Genomic DNA, 7,701 nt, shown 5'->3' on the forward strand with positions numbered 1-7,701 from the left:
CCATGTGTTTAATGTGCTATTTTTTTGCAAATTGTGGATGTGTGAAGAACATGAACTATGTGCTAAAATGCCTAAATTGCAAGTCAAGGTTACATTGTGATTATTATGCCGAACTAGGTGAATTCCTCTTTATGCTTACAACTTAAATTGCTCTTGTATGTGCCTATAATCTTAAATGGCAAGGTTAACGTTGAAAATGGGAATAATGTGAAACGTGAGTTATGGAATGTGGCCTAGTGCCAAGTATTGATGTGGTAATTGTGGCCCCAAGTGCCGATGAACTAATGTATGTGAAACCAAAAAAAAAATTAAATGAGATGAGTAATGAAAAAAGGGGTAACGTCTTGGTAAGACGGCCGAGCCGATTGGGCCGTGATCGGACGCCATGCTACACACATGGTGGTATTGTGTTGATGATTGAGACCAGAAAGTGAAAATGAGATAGTGATTGAGGTATATGTCTCAAATGAGGCAGCTTAGCCGATCGGGCCGTGATCGGATTCCGCACAAGAAAGCGGTGGTATTGTGGATGATGATGTAACGATATGGAATGCCCCAACCTAAAGTTACGGAAATTATGTGAAAGCTATGTGGACCTTCTTATTTGATAATGTCGTGATTGTTGAAGCTTTGTAGTCCTCATGATTTCTTTACTCTTGTATGGTTGTTCTTTCTAACAAGATGGTGTTTAGTTATACATACTAGTACTATTCCATGGTACTAACGTCCCCTTTTGCATGGGGCGCTACATTTTTGAATGAATGTAGGTGGTTCTATAGCGGACAGTGTCGACCGCAGCTAGCGGAGTATCCTCCTCTCAGAAGTCTTGGTAAGCCCCTTTCCTTCAGGGGTTATGTTGTATACTTTTTGTTATAAAATTTCCACTTATGAGGTATAGCCGGGCCTTATTGCTGGTATTATCATAACTGTCTTTTGTATCCTTAGAGGCTCCGTAGACGTTTATGTGGGTTATGTTCGGGTATTGGATGGGTCACTAGACTATGTTGTAATTCTAAACTTTCGTTTCCCCTAAACTGTAACTGCATGATGTTTTGGGAATATAACTATGGTTTGAGGATGGTAACATAAAATGAACTAGTAATGTCTCACGTACGATCTTTCCTACTGTCTAATTTAAATGAAAGCATGGTTTCTTGATCATAGTGAGTTGGGTAGAAGGTGTCAAAAAGGCTTGCTCAGTTGGGTTCACTCGATTGAGCGCCGGTCGCGCCTCCTGAAGTTGGGGCGTGACAAACTTGGTATTAGAGCCTATGGTTTTAAAGTGTCCTAGGATGTCTCGGAGCCGTTTCTAGTAGAGTCCTTCTTATCGGTGTTTAGTCGACCACATCTATAAGTTGGAGGCTACTTGGGCATTTAGGAATAACACCCTTCTTTGATATTCTGGATCGTGCGGCAATTGTGAAACTATTCCTCCTATAACTAGTGCATTCCTTCAATTTTCAGTACATAGCACCTAAGAAGAAAGCCAGGATTGGCCAAGGAGTCAATGCTGCCCCAGGAGCGGCAGTCGACTCTGTAATTGATGATGCGGGTGAGAACCTGAGGGGTGAGGACATTCCCCCGACTGCTACACCAGTTCCTACAACTGTTGAGGATGCTACTATCCCTCCCATTAAGATTCCTGTTCTGCCTCCAACCCCAGCTTCCGGTCTTGGTAACTCTGATGGGGATCTTAGGGGAGCTATTCAGATGTTGACTCAGCTAGTGGCCTCTCAGGCACAGAGGTCAAATGTTACACCCAGTTCATCTAGCCAGCAAGGGGATTCCACCAATTCCAGGGTGAACAGATTTCTTCAGTTAGACCCTCCAGTGTTTATGCATGCAAATCCTGAAGAGGACCCCCAGGATTTTATTGATGAGATGCACAAGACCCTCAGGGTTATGCGTGCGACTGAGACAGAGGGAGTAGAGTTGGCTGCCTATCGTCTGAAAGGGGTGGCCTATTCGTGGTATGAGTTTTGGGAAGATTCCCGTGAGGAGGGGAGCCCTCCGGCGAGGTGGAGCGAGTTTGCCGAGGCCTTTGTAGATCATTTCATGCCTGCTGAGACAAGGGCAGCCCGTGTAACAGAGTTTGAGAATTTGAAACAAGGTAGCAGAAGTGTGTGGGAGTATCACATGGAGTTTGCCCGCCTGTCCAAATATGCTATCACATGTTGCCCATAATGGAGGCCAGGGTGCGCCGGTTTGTTCAGGGCCTTAATCCTTTGACTATTAATGTGGCTTCTATAGCTGCCTTGAATTCTGACATGAATTATGGGAAGATGGTGGCATTTGCTCAGGCCACAGAGAATCGTAAATTGAAGAATAGGATGGAGAGAGAGAAGGTAACAGAAAGGCCTGGTCTACGGGCAACATGGGTGAGTCTCTAGGTGGGGGAAGATCAACTTTCCGGGGAGGGTCATCAGGGCCGTCCCAGTCCATTGCGCAGTCTTCAGCCAGCACACCGCCATCATGGCCCAGCCAGCAGCAGCAGTGGAGTCGTTTCAGGACCAGTCAGGGCAACAGGGGATCCCACCAGCGGGGTCGGTCAGGAGAGAGATCCCAGCAGCAGCAGAGGTCCCCGTGCTCCAGGTGTGGGAAGATGCACTCAGGGATTTGCTACATGGAGTTACCCATATGCTATGGATGTGGGATGAGGGGCCACATTCAGAGGCGTTGTCATGCATCCCGCCAGGGTGCAGGTAGGGGCACAACACAGTCATCCAGTCCAGCAGCTGCTACATCTTCAGCACCCTCTCCAGCTCGAGTTACTCCAGCACCCTCGGGGCGCGGTTCAGCTAGCGGTGGTGCACAGAGTTCGGGAGGACTCAGCCAGTTCTATGCTATGAGTGGTCGCCAGACTGCAGAGGCTTCTCCAGATGTTGTTACATGTATTCTGACTGTCCAATCTCATGATGTGTATGCGCTTATTGACCCCGGTTCCACCTTGTCCTATGTTACTCCTTTTGTTGCCATGGAATTTGGGATAGAACCGGATCAGCTTCATGAGCCATTCTCGGTGTCTACTCCGGTGGGCGAGTCTATTACGGCTGCTCGAGTTTATAGGGGTTGTGTTGTCATGGTACGTGGTTAGGATACCATGGACGATCTTATTGAATTGGGGTTGGTCGATTTTTATGTAATAATGGGAATTGATTGGCTTTATTCATGTTTTGCCAAACTTGATTGTCGGACTAGAACTATGAGGCTTAAATTTCCTAATGAGCCCGTTGTGGAATGGAAGGGAGATAATGTAGTGCCTAAAGGTCGGTTTATTTCTTACCTTAAGGCCGAAAGGATGATCAAGAAGGGGTGTATCTACCATTTAGTCCGGGTTACGGACACGATGCTGAGGCACCTAGCCTTGAGTCCGTGCCAGTTGTGAATGAATTTCTGGATGTCTTTCCAGATGAGCTCCCCGGAATCCCACCAAACAGGGAGATTGATTTTGGGATCGATGTGATGCCAGGCACGCAGCCTATATCAATTCCACCTTACAGAATGGCACCGGCAGAATTGAAGGAACTAAAGGAACAATTGAAGGATTTGTTAGAAAAGGGTTTCATCCGGCCGAGTGTGTCACCATGGGGCGCATCGGTTTTGTATGTAAGGAAGAAAGATGGGTCGCTACGGATGTTTATTGACTATCGACAACTTAACAAAGTCAGAATCAAAAATAAATACCTTCTACCAAGGATAGATGATTTGTTTGATCAATTGCAAGGTGCTACGTGTTTCTCAACAATTGACTTGCGATCCGGGTATCATCAATTGAAGATAAGGGACCAGGATATTCCAAAAACAGCTTTCAGGACTCGGTATGGGCACCTTGAATTTCTGGTGATGTCTTTTGGGCTAACAAATGACCCGGCAACTTTCATGGATCTTATGAATCGAGTCTTCAAGCCTTTTCTGGACTCCTTTGTGATAGTGTTCACTGACGATATTCTTGTGTATTCCCGAAGTCGGGAGGACCATGCTAACCATCTCAGGGCAGTTCTGCAGACTCTTCAGTAGCACCAATTGTATGCAAAATTTTCGAAATGGTAATTTTGGCGTGAATCCGTCGCGTTCTTTGGTCATGTCATCTCCAAGCAAGGAATTATGGTTGATCCTCAAAAGATTGCAGCCGTGAAAAATTGGCCTAGACCTACCACCCCAACAAAGATCCATGATTTCTTGGGTCTGGCCGGGTACTACAGAAGATTTGTGGAGAAATTTTCTACTCTTGCCTCTCCATTGACTAAATTGACGCAGAAAGCAGTCAAGTTTCAGTGGTCCAATGCTTATGAAAGGAGCTTCCAGGAATTGAAATCAAGATTGACTACAACACCGATATTAACCCTGCCAGAGGGTACAGAGGGATTTGTGGTGTATTGCGATGCTTCAAGGATCGGGCTTGGGTGTGTGCTGATGCAACACGGCAAGGTTATAGCTTACGCTTCTAGGCAACTCAAGAACCATGAAAAGAACTATCCAACCCACGACTTAGAGCTTGCGGCTGTGGTTTTCGCGCTAAAGATTTGGCGGCATTATTTGTATGGGGTCCATGTGGATGTATTTACGGACCACAAGAGCCTTCAATATATTTTCAAGCAAAAGGAGTTGAATCTGAGACAGAGAAGATGGCTAGAGTTACTCAAGGACTATGATATCGATATTCTCTATCACCCGGGAAAGGCCAATGTTGAGGCGGATGCTCTTAGCCGGAAATCTATGGGAAGTCCGGGAGGTTCACCAATTGGCTAGTTTGGGAGTTCGCCTTGCGGACTCTGATGAAGGAGGAGTAATTGTGCAGAATAAGGTTGAATCATCGCTCGTGGCGGCGGTGAAAGAGAAGCAGTTCAACGATCCATTGTTGGCACATCTGAAGGAGGGGGTTCATAAACACAAGACCACAGCTTTTTCTTTTGGCACGGAAGATGGTACCCTACGGTACCAAGGTCGCCTATGTGTTCCGGATATTGACGGTCTTCGGGAAAGGATCATGGCAGAAGCTCACACTTCCAGATATTCTGTGCACCCAGGTTCTACAAAAATGTATCATGATCTCAAGGAAGTTTATTGGTGGAATAACATGAAAAGGGATGTGGCGGACTTTGTGGCTAAATGTTCGAACTGTCAGCAAGTGAAAGCCGAACATCAAAGGCCCAGTGGATTGGCTCAAAACATAGAAATTCCGATGTGGAAATGGGAAATGATCAACATGGATTTTGTGGTGGGATTACCGCGCACTCCGTGCAAGTTCGACTCAATTTGGGTAATCGTGGATCGACTCACGAAATCAGCGCACTTCTTGCCAGTCAAATCTACCGACACAGCGGAACAGTATGCTTAGTTGTATATCAAAGAAATAGTCAGGTTGCATGGCACTCCAGTCTCAATCATTTCAGATCGAGGGGCTCAGTTCACGGCCAACTTTTGGAAGAAATTTCAGCAAGGTTTGGGTACGCATGTAAATCTTAGTATAACTTTTCATCCTCAGACCGACGGGCAAGCGGAGCGGACTATTCAGACGCTTGAGGACATGTTGCGTGCTTGTGCTCTTGATTTCAAAGGTAGCTGGGATGATCATTTTCCACTCATAGAGTTTGCTTATAACAACAACTTCCATGCTAGTATCCAGATTGCACCATTTGAAGCATTGTATGGTAGGAGATGTAGATCTCCCATTGGGTGGTTTAAAGTTGGAAAAGCTAAATTGATAGGGCCGGACCTTGTGCATCAGGCTATGGAGAAAGTCAAGATTATCAAGGAAAGGTTGAAAACTGCTCAGAGTCGCCAAAAGTCTTATTCGGACATTCTTCACAGAGATTTAGAGTTCAAAGAAGATGATTAGGTATTTTTGAAGGTTTCCCCCATGAAGGGTATCAAGCGGTTTGGAAAGAAAGGAAAATTGAGTTCGAGGTATGTCGGACCGTACAGAATCATTCAGAGGATTGGTCAGGTGGCATACAAGCTCGAGCTGCCACCCGAGATGTCATTGGTACACCAAGTCTTCCATGTGTCTATGTTGAAGAATGTAGTGGGAGATCCGTCCACTATTGTGCCAGTTGAAACTATTGAGGTTAATGAAGAACTGTCATATGAGGAGATTCCAATTTCCCTTCTTGACAGGCAGGTCTGGAAGTTGAGAAACAAAGAAATTGCCTCCGTGAAAGTGTTGTGGCGAAACCAGCAGGTTGAAGAAGCCACTTGGGAAGCCGAGGAAGAAATGAAAAGGAAGTACCCGCATTTGTTTGTATAGCCATGTAATAGCTTCTATGAATTTGGTTTCTATGAACTCTGTATCCCTTGATTTGGTCTATGTAGAAACTGTTCTATTTTGGTTATATGTTGCCTAAGCGGCCATGGTTGGTGTCTTTATAAGTTATGTAATGTCTATGGATTGTGTATATGCTGTTAGGATATGTTTCTGGGGCTCTCTGACAGGTGGATAGGCCTAGATACAAAGGAAACTCTGGCAAAATTTTTGGAAATTTAGGGAGTTAGCCAAATTTGGGGCTGTTGATATGTTTCATGATGTAAAAGGCTGAAGTTGCCTAAGGATTGCTAATGAGTGAACCTTGATCCTCATTCGAGGATGAATGATCTTAAGTGGGGGAGGATGTAAGGCCCCGTGAAAATTTTTGCTCAAAAACCCGAAATCTCGTAGTGCCAAGTTAGGAATATGTGTTAGAAATTTTGGTCGAACCTTTTGGATTGATCTGTACATTAAAAAGTTAAGGAATAATGTTTTTCCAGAAAAGTGCCTTTCTGCGGTCGATTATGCAATTGCATAATAGCTATGCGGACCGCATAGTCGCCGCATAGTCAGATAGTGTGCTGGTTAGTTTTGAAGCCAACTATGCGGCCAATTATGCGATTGCATAATCAATATGCAGGCCGCATAGTCATTGCATAATCTCCTTTGAATTTTGCGAGGGGCAGTTCTGCGGTGCATTATGCGACCGCATAACAGGTATGTGGACCGCATTCTTGTCGCATACCCGGTCAGTTTGTTCAGGTTTTGGGGGCCATTTTTGCGGTCCCTTTTGCGGGCCGCATGTCCATTATGCGATCGCGGATTGTGTTAGGTCTCCTATTTTCTAACTTTTAAAACCCGACCCCATCCCATTAAAAACACCCCATTAGACCCCTTTTATGCTATTTTCCACTGCATTAGAGTGAGAGAAGGGTTCTAGAGAGAGAGAGTGATCCCACCAAGTCACTCAGTTCTTGCCCCAAATCCTTGAAGATTGTCAAGTGAAATTACTAGGTCTTCATCCTAAGAGGTAAGAACTTGTTCCCTAATCTATGATTTCGAAATGTCTATTAAAATAAGTGATTAACAAGTGGATTCATGGGTATAAGGGTTGATTATCTTGCATGCATAAATGGTAATAGGGTATGGGGAGATTGTGAGTTAAAAAGATAGCAATTGGGGTGTAAGATGATAAAATCTCCCACAAAAAGGGGTCCTAAAATCACAATGCACACTTAGTGCTTGATAAAATATTCAAATGAGCTAGAATCTTAATCATTTCCCTAATTCTTGGTTCAATTTGTAATCCTCATGAAATAGATCGAGGTTGCTAGGAAATTCCGGAATTATTGTAAGGATTTAAGGAAAGCTCTGTTGAGGTATGTATGGTTAAAACCCCCTCTTCTTAGAAATTGAGCTTCCATGGTGTCCGTGCAAATGTTGTAAGTCCGAAATTT

Source organism: Nicotiana attenuata, chromosome 9, assembly GCF_001879085.1.
Source record: "Nicotiana attenuata strain UT chromosome 9, NIATTr2, whole genome shotgun sequence".
Taxonomy (NCBI): Eukaryota; Viridiplantae; Streptophyta; class Magnoliopsida; order Solanales; family Solanaceae; genus Nicotiana; species Nicotiana attenuata.